A 10,791-nucleotide genomic window follows, 5' to 3' on the forward strand; every position below is an offset into this window, starting at 1 on the left:
AACTTCCTAGACACCACAGTATACATCAGGGATGATACGCTTCACACCTCAATATACAGGAAACCCACTGACAGATGCAACTACCTCCACAGTTCTAGCTTCCACCCCCAACACACAAGACATGCCATCATACACAGTCAGGCCATTAGATACCACCGAGTATGTTCTGACCCAATAGACAGAGATAAACATCTCGGGACACTAGCAGACGCCTTCCATAAGAAAGGTTACAAGGACAAAACTATCAACACCAGCATAAACACAGCCTCGAGAACCCGAAGGGAAAATATACTTCAGTACAAAGAGAAAAAAACAAACAACCGTGTACCTCTAGTAACCACATACAACCCAGCACTAGAAGGAATAAGAAAAATAATCAAAGATTTACAACCCATCATAACAGAGGATGGAACTCTGAAAGAAATATTCCAGAAACCCCCAATACTGGCTTTCAGACAACCCCCCAACCTCAGAAATAAACTAATCAGTAGGAAACTTCCTTCTGATTATGATGTCACAAATAATGGAAGCGCACCCTGCAATAAGAAACGTTGCAAGCTGTGCAACCAAATCAATCCATCAAAAAGTGTCAGACACTCAAAAGGGATCTTCAATATTTCCGGATCATACAGCTGCACCTCCAGTAATGTTGTGTACCTTATCCAGTGCAGAAAATGCAGCAAAGGATCTTATGTTGGCGAAACAGGACAGAAGTTGCAAACAAGGATGAATTTGCACAGACATACCATCAAGGAACATAAAGAAGATGCCCTCTGCACACCTGTAGGACACCATTTCACACAACCAGGCCACAATATGGAAGACCTCAATGTTTTGGTTCTGAAAGGAAAATTCAAATCTATCCAGGAAAGAAAAACATTTGAACTAAGAATGATAATTCTATTTGACACAAAAGATAACAGTCTTAACTTGGACATGGGATTCCTCAACCATTATCCGACAGTTTCATGACTATTAGCTGAAGCTTGACCCCCTCTGTATGAGTGTAGTATCCCCCCCTCGCTTTTGATGTATCTTATCTGTAGCCTTTTTTTCTCAATCCCTTCTAACATTCTGCTTAAACTTTGTGATTTGTAATAGTACTGTTTGGACTTTGAAGAAGGGGACATACCCCGAAAGCTTGTCCTCAAAATTGTATGTTAGTGCAAATAAAAAAAGTATCACGGACAGTACTCAATTGTTTCTGTCGCAAATGCACTAATACGGCTACAATCACCTCAAGCAAAATGGAAGAATGTTTTTTTCAAAATTGCTACATCCATCATCCAGGTCTTTGGATAAATGATGGCACAGGGCTTACAATTAAATCTTTGCAGATTTGTTGACCATTGACTCTTTGTAGCATTTGCGGTAGAAAGGTATCTTTTTATACTCTGTACACACTAGACAGAGCACACACATTTTTTATGAGGGTTTGGCTTTCAGTTAGGAATCTTTACCAGATTTCGTTAATGTCTATCTTGATTTGAGGAGTCAGTGCATACTGGCTGTTTACGTTTACTAAATAATTTCTGTTTGGTGCCAACAGTTTTATTATGTATTCAGGGAACATAAAGTAGCCATAATGTACAGTACTGATGGCTGTGGTCTATATAGACCTTAATAATCTGGGCCTAGTTGAAAGCTAGACTGAGATGTGGTGAATGACTATTTGTCACATACACTGACATACTGATGTGCTGCTTGTACCTAATTGTATCATTTCCCACCACAATGGCAATCACAATGCCTATAAAAATGAAATGCTACTGTGCCTACTAGTAGTGAATCCTAGCGATTGCATATGGACAGAAGACCCCATGTGACCTACATATGAAACATACTTTATGGTAAACACTTTAAAACACTTTATTGTACTGGATAACATCCATATACATATGTTCTTAGTACAGTATTAGGTATCTTTGAACACAGCCTACTGTCAGTTGGATGTGCATTTTGGTAGGTATATATTAATGGAATTGTGTTTTTCAAACATTCAGGTACATTCCATTTGAATGCCCTTATGAACACATTCAAAATAATCTGTTCATTGTAGCTCTGCCAAAGTACAATATTGTATTTCAAAAAATGATCTCTAAATTCTCATCTGTAATAATAAATCTTATCTTTTCCACCCAAATGCACAGAATTGAACAGCTAATATACAAGGGATGGCTGTAAAAGTATGACTTGAAACATTTGATCCTTGGCTGTTCTTTTTTCTCAGTTTAAAGTAAACTTGGGGATTCAATATCATAAATATGACTATGAGCTGTGCACACTTAAAGAATGCAAGGTTATTGCAGACAAGAGGGTACCTATCACAGTAAAAACATGGTAAATAATGTGCTAAAACACCTATTAATTGCTTTAATATAGATCTATTTATTTCAAACATTCTACATATAATTGAACAACTCAGTAACATACAACCCCTGGCAAAAAGTATGGAATCACCACTCTTGGAAAATATTCATTCAATTGTTAAATTATGTAGAAAAAAAGCGAATCACAGACATGCCTCAAAACGATTTTCATTTAACATTCCAACATTCTGGCTTTAAGAAACACTTAAGAAATTACAAAAGAAAGAAAACTGTAGTCAGTTGCAACAGTTTTTGTATATCAAGCAGAGGAGAAAAATATGGATTCCTTCAATTCTGAAGGAAATATTATAGAATCACCATGTACTTTGCAGTTATAATACAAACATCTGCATCAGAGTACATATGCTATTTAGTCTGCAGTTAAAAAAAAAGAGTGCTTGCCCACCTTGGTGAGCTGTTGCACCAAGCTGATTTACATGAACCATGGCTCCAACACAAGAGATGTCAGTTGAAACAAAGGAGAGGATTATAAAACTTCTTCAAGAAGGTAAATCATCACAGAATGTTGTAAAAGATGTTGGTTGTTCCCAGTTAGCTGTGTCTAAAATCTGGACCAAGTACAAATCAATTGGGAATGTTGTAGAAGGGAAGCGTACTGGTAGACCAAGCAAGATATCAAAGTGTCAAGATAGAAAACTTAAAGCAATATGTCTTGAAAACAGAAAATGCACAACAAAACAAATGAGGAACAAATGGGTAGAAACTGGAGACAATGTCTGTGACCGAACTGTAAGACATTGTCTAAAGGAAATGAGATTTACATACAGAAAAGCCAAATGAAAACCATCAATAACACCTAAACAGAAAAAAACAAGGTTACAGTGGGCTCAGGAAAAGCAATCATGGACTGTGGATGACTGGATGAAAGTGCAATTCAGTGATGAATTACAAATCTGCATTGGGCAGGGTAATGATGCTGGAATTTTTGTTTGGTGCCTTTCTAATGAAATGTATGTGAAGATGACTGCCTGAAGAAAACATGCACGTTTCCACAATCATTGATGATATGGGGTTGCATGTCAGGTAAATGTATGGGGGAAATGAAAGTAATTAAATCTTCAATAAATTCACACGTTTATATTGAGATTTTGGACACTTTTCTTATTCCATCAATTGAAAGGATGTTTGGTGATGAGGAGATAATGCATCTTGCCATAGGGCAAAAGCAGTGACAACTTTCCTTCAAGAATGACATACGATGTCAATGGCATGACCTGCAAATAGTCCAGACCTCAATCTAACTGAAAATCTATGGTGGAAATGAAAGAAAATGGTCCATGACAAAGCTCCAACCTGCAAAGCTGATCTGGCAACTGCAATAAGAGAAAGTTGGAGCCAGATTGATGAAGAATACTGTTTGTCAATAGTTTAATCCGTGCCTCAGAGAATTCAAGCTGTTATAAAAGCCAAAGGTGGTGCAAAAAAATACTAGTGGTGTACTGTAGTGCTTTTTTTTCATGACTCCATAATATTGTGATTCCATATTTTTTTTACTCTGCTTGATCTGCAAAAACAGTTGCAACTGACTACAGTTTTCTTTCTTTTTTTTTAAGTGTTTCTTAAAGCCAGAAGGTTGGAATGTTAAATGAAAATAGTTTTGAGGCATGTCTGTACCTATTTTGTTTTCTACACAATTAAACAATTGAATGAACATTGTTTAATTGTGTAGAACATTTTTCAAGAGTGGTGATTCCATATGTAGCGATACCCCCTAAGGGGCTGCTTAAGTTTGTTCACTCCGCCATGCCTCTCAACCCCAAGAACTGTCTCAACCCCAACTGACACACCTGGCAATAGTGTAAGTGAAAGGACCAATGAAAAGCACACACTTTATAATAAAACACAGTGATCAGCTTTACTGTAAGACCTCTATGGGAAGTAATAAACATTAACAACAGGTATACATTAGGTCAGTGGTGGGCAACCTTTTTTTTCAACTGAGCCAAATCTCGCCAAAACCACGATTGAAATTTATTTTGAGAGCCACATTTTTAAAACTGAAAATACATCCCCCATATAGTAATTCATCCCCCATAGTAATTCATCCCCCATATAGTAATTCATCCCCCATAGTAATTCATCCCCCATATAGTAATTCATCCCCCATAGTAATTCATCCCCCATAGTAATTCATCCCCCATATAGTAATTCATCCCCCATAGTAATTCATCCCCCATATAGTAATTCATCCCCCATAGTTATTCATCCCCCATATAGTAATTCATCCCCCATATAGTAATTCATCCCCCATAGTAATTCATCCCCCATATAGTAATTCATCCCCCATAGTAATTAATCCCCCATATAGTAATTCATCCCCCATAGTAATTCATCCCCCATATAGTAATTCATCCCCCATATAGTAATTCATCCCCCATAGTAATTCATCCCCCATATAGTAATTCATCCCCCATATAGTAATTCATTCCCCATATAGTAATTCATCCCCCATATAGTAATTCATCCCCCATATAGTAATTCATCCCCCATAGTAATTCATCCCCCATATAGTAATTCATCCCCCATATAGTAATTCATCCCCCATAGTAATTCATCCCCCATAGTAATTCATCCCCCATATAGTAATTCATCCCCCATAGTAATTCATCCCCCATATAGTAATTCATCCCCCATATAGTAATTCATCCCCCATAGTAATTCATCCCCCATATAGTAATTCATCCCCCATATATAGTAATTCATCCCCCATATAGTAATTCATCCCCCCTATAGTAATTCATCCCCCATATAGTAATTCATCCCCCATAGTAATTCATCCCCCATATAGTAATTCATCCCCCATATAGTAATTCATCCCCCATAGTAATTCATCCCCCATAGTAATTCATCCCCCATATAGTAATTCATCCCCCATAGTAATTCATCCCCCATATAGTAATTCATCCCCCATATAGTAATTCATCCCCCATAGTAATTCATCCCCCATATAGTAATTCATCCCCCATATATAGTAATTCATCCCCCATATAGTAATTCATCCCCCCTATAGTAATTCATCCCCCATATAGTAATTCATCCCCCCTATAGTAATTCATCCCCCCTATAGTAATTCATTCCCCATATTGTGTCAATTCACTTACCTTTGCTCCGCGCGTTCTTCTCGCCATGTTCCCGCGCCGTTCTGGTCTTCAGGGCGGACTGTGAGAGGAGAGGAGTTCGTCACGCTGCCCCGCCTACATCCTGGCTGCCCCGCCTACATCCTGACAGCTGCAGAATCCTGACTTTTGGGGCGGCCGCCCGGCACACAGAAGAGCCGCATTTAAGTTTGTAAAGAGCCGCATGTGGCTCGCGAGCCGCGGCTTGCCGACCACTGCATTAGGTGAATCAAAAGAACAGCAAATAATGTGACCGAAAGCAATATAGCTCACTTTTACACTCAGGCTGCTTTCAGGGGATTCCAACCGTGAATAACACCAAGAGCAGAGGCAAACACTTAAGTGGCAACCTCAAAGTGGGTCTAAACCCCTTTACATAAATTTGGCTCTATGATGTCCAAGCAGGAGGAGAGCAGAAGAATGACTCTCTGTTGTGTCAAACTTCTCCCTTCTAACCCCTGACACCACAAGCCCAATAGGCAAACACTGTGCCCAACTGATGCTTAATAGCTACTTTCCAAGGTAAAGCTATTCCCTCACACACCATGCAATATAGAGGCCTGAATACGCATGCGCGTGCCCGTATGGCACCAGTAACTTCAGTCTCTTGGTAACAGGATGAATCTTGGGGTCTTCAGCTAGCCACTTTCGTTGGTGCACTTAAACTCCTATGGTAAAGTATAATTATAATCCCGTGGCAGTATTTGTATAGCAAAGCAAATACTGTGTCTGTTTAGCAGGGCCATCTACACAACCCAGTGCCTGGTGAGTATGGGCAAAGTGTGATGTCTCTGTATGTGTGCAGTGTTCCTGTCATCTGCCAGTGGGCAAAATCCCTCTCACCAGATCCTGTGACAAAGGCCCAAACGATCGTCCTGGAAATGACAGGTTCCTCTGGTCAATTCACAATGAGCGCTTCTGTATTGTAGGTCCACATCTCTCATTTTGCATGTTCCCCTGACTGATGCAGATAACTCAGCATGCTGTGAACTGACCCTAAGCACTTCTCTGCTAGGTCCAGACTGGTACCTTGCCACATGCAGACTGCCTCCCCTCAGGAAAAACAAGATGGAGTCCTTTACTCTGCTCTCACTAAGCATGATGGCCTTTGAAGTTCTATTTCCATATCAGCCTATCAGGCTGTTTCTGTTCAGGACCACATATTCCACAATGCTTTGCAGCTGCACCTCCTGCTTGAGAAAGTCCCTGTCATTGGCTCCTTTAATGGCTCTTCTGATTGGCTCGCTCTATTACAGTCTGAGTGGAGAAGGGAGGGGCTGAAATCCCTCACTGTGCAAGTGTCAGGGTTCAGAGGAGATGCAAGTCAGCAGGTTACAGCAGTCACAGATAGGATTAATTTCCTCCGCTACACATACTTTTTGCCAGGGGTTATAGTAGTCACAGGGTAGTTCAAAAACTCTCCTTTTACAGCAGTAATCCTGAAGTGTATGTATAGCTAAAACTTTTTTGTGTGTGTTTTAGATTAGAGTAGTGAATGGATACAATCTATCAATGTATTTTTTTTTTTGCTGTCTGTGTCCCATTGAAATTATTTCCCTTCATTTCCTGTCCTGGAGAAGCAACAGAAAGCAGTGATGAAAGTCAAGGAATTTCCCTAGTTAGGAAGGTATTCTCATTAGGGGTAAACCTGTGTTCAGCTTCAGGTCCACTCCAAATCCATGTTTGGCTGAACCCTCCCCACTTGTTCTGGTGACTGCAAAATGTGCACTTTTTCATAACTTTTTTATTAATGATAATGGTCACCAAGACCAAGAAGATGAATCTACCCCTGCTAGAAGTTCCTAATTCTTCCCTACACTATTAAAAAATTAAAACAAATATTCATTTTTAATGTCAAGCAATAGCTACATAGGGGCTAATTTACTAAAGGTAAATAGGCTGTTCACGTGCTAGTTCCAAACAAAGATAAGGTGCTACAACCTGATTACATCATTGTCAGGTTTAAAGTATGAACTATCATCATGCCAGACCAACAGTCTCCACCTGCTGCCATGTAAGTATTCAATTCACAAAACGTCAGCAAGCAAGTGAAAGTAAAAAATTTAATGTTTATTATGACAAGGAGTAAAAATGTTTCATAGCACAATTAAGGCTGATTTGTTTTAGTCCAGAAAAAGACCTTACTCAGAGCTGTTCACTTTGCCAGGCAAGTTGAGGTGAAGCTTTGCCTAATTCTATTACACAACCATGTACAAGTAAAAATGCTTTTTTGAAACATTTGTTTTAATTTTTTTTCCTTGCACGTGATTGGGTAGTCTCTGTGAAGTGAAATTTCACAACAATGATTAAGCTATGGGGCAAATTCCTTTGCAAATTGAAATTCCCCTTGCAAAATGAACAGCCTTCTTGCCTTTAGTAAAGCAAACCCCATAGAGTGTATGTTATTTACGTACAAATGTTTACCTGTTTGTGCTTGGTGTGTATTGACTTAAATCTGAACTCCAGTTAAAATCAACTTACCCTTGCAGTGGGGCTAGAGATGGGACTGGGATGTAATTGTGCTCGAACATAGGGTAATGTGAGGCCTCTTTCTCTGAGAAATTGAACAAGTTTTTTGCCCATTTGATCATCAAAATAATGATATAATTACTAGGCTCTCTACAGCACTGGGGGACTTGTATCTCAAAGTTTCAGCTCAGGATGTGAAAGTTAAGGGTTAATGAGAGGATATATGCAGGGCCTGATGCAAAAATGTACAGTGCCTCCTGCGCTGGTATGGATAACTAAATATAAGCTGCCAGCACCAAAATGCCTCAACCTAGGCACAAAATGATAACAATATACACCAAAGTAGTGCGGCACTACATAAAACCAATATGATGACGAGAACAAGTCACAAACAAATTAGTAACAATATCAATTAAACAGTAGGTAAGTGCTACTATGGACACATTCCCACTCCTGGATCCTCAACTGAGGGATCATAAGTTAGTGCAAACACAGTGTGTGCATCCCCTGGGGGATGAAGTAACTCAGTAAACTGTGCAAACAAACTCTAATGGACAATACTACTGCACACTGTCTCCACAGATAACATAGATGCCGTAGTATAGATAGCCCACATACATGGCATGACTTCACATAACATGCAAGTGATATTCTTGTGCTTGTGCTGGTATTGTGCCAATCCTCAAAAGCTGGGGTGCCCCCTCACCTTCCTGCCCAGGCCCCACAGGACCAATGAGCCTTATGGATCAAATATACGGTCCTCCCAGTCCTGGGTAGTCTTCTTAGCAATGATGGTGGTACTCTATACCTCCTTATGAAAACTCCACCTCCAGCCACTTGTATCACTCCTGCACATGTACCTCTCCTTACACGGCCCCAATAGTAAGACAGAGAATGGCCAACATAGTGTAAAGCTGTTTATTACTACATACTGAATAAATAAAAGTGCCCACTCACGTTTAGAAAGACACAGTAAGGCTTTCAAACCACACTATGGGTGTACTGCATGGATGATGAAAAACGGGTGCTCCAAGATGGTGCCTACACCGGATGTGATGTCACCATGCACCGGAAGCTCCTCCCACTGGTACGCCATTGGCCCACAGCAATCACAAATCACAACCAAAAGCAAGCTGTTCATGAATGGTTAACCCATTTATGACAGCTAAAACTATTGCTTGTACAGTGATCCACACTGTATGAGCAATAGCAGTGTAAAAACAAATCCCTGATCACCCTCCCAGAGTAGCACAGTGTCACAGTATGGGGACACTGAGCTACTCTGATGACAGGATGATAAAAATAGAAAAAAAAGAAAATGGTAAATACAAGAAAATGTTTAATAAGTCAAATAAAAAAAATTTACTTTTTTTTTTAAAACATGCTTTCACCAGTCAGCCTTACTGCAATATCAGTCATATAATTTATGCTGTACTGCACTGGTGACAGTATGTAAAAAAAAAAAAATTAAAAAACTGTATTTCATTTCTTTATTTACCAAAAAATTGTGACAAAACATTAGAACTAGAGATGAGCGAATCGAACATGGCGAAGTGGAATTCGTTTCGAATATTGGGAAATATTCGATTCGCGCCGAATCCGAAAATTAGCCAACTTCGGATGCACGAATCAAATTTTCCCAAAAATGGCGGCGACATGTGTGGCGACGGAGCGGGGATCTCTGGGAAGGCGCGCAGACAAGGCGCGCTGACCCATAATGCATTCATTCATGACATGTGATCGCATTAGCCAATCAGCAGCCAGCCAGCCAGCACTGTGTAATGGTGGAGCTATAAATTGCGGCCATCTTACAATTCTCCATTAGCCTCCGGTCATTCAAGAGAGACAGACCTGTCTGTATTAGGGACAGAGTTAGGGCCAGAGAGACTTTAGGGCCACAGAATCGTTACATAGGGACACAGAATCGTTACTCAGGGACACAGAATTGTTACTGAGGGACACAGAATTGTTACTCAGGGACAGACACAGAATTGTTACTGAGGGACACAGAATTGTTACTGAGGGACACAGAATTGTTACTCAGGGGCACAGAATTGTTACTCAGGGACACAGAATTGTTACTCAGGGACAGACACAGAATTGTTACTGAGGGACACAGAATTGTTACTGAGGGACACAGAATTGTTACTCAGGGACACAGAATTGTTACTCAGGGACACAGAATTGTTACTCAGGGACAGACACAGAATTGTTACTCAGGGACACAGAATTGTTACTGAGGGACACAGAATTGTTACTGAGGGACACAGAATTGTTACTCAGGGACACAGAATTGTTACTCAGGGACACAGAATTGTTACTCAGGGACAGACACAGAATTGTTACTGAGGGACACAGAATTGTTACTGAGGGACACAGAATTGTTACTCAGGGACACAGAATTGTTACTCAGGGACAGACACAGAATTGTTACTGAGGGACACAGAATTGTTACTGAGGGACACAGAATTGTTACTCAGGGACAGACACAGAATTGTTACTGAGGGACACAGAACTGTTACTGAGGGACAGAGAATTGTTACTGAGGGACACAGAATTGTTACTCAGGGACACAGAATTGTTACTCAGGGACACAGAATTGTTACTGAGGGACACAGAATTGTTACTGAGGGACACAGAATTGTTACTCAGGGACACAGAATTGTTACTCAGGGACAGACACAGAATTGTTACTGAGGGACACAGAATTGTTACTGAGGGACACAGAATTGTTACTGAGGGACACAGAATTGTTACTCAGGGACACAGAATTGTTACTGAGGGACACAGAATTGCTACTGAGGGACACAGAATTG

The sequence above is a fragment of the Staurois parvus genome, unplaced genomic scaffold (genome assembly GCF_062004578.1).
Source record: "Staurois parvus isolate SC_StPar_1 unplaced genomic scaffold, SC_StPar_1.0 ptg000097l, whole genome shotgun sequence".
Classification (NCBI taxonomy): Eukaryota; Metazoa; Chordata; class Amphibia; order Anura; family Ranidae; genus Staurois; species Staurois parvus.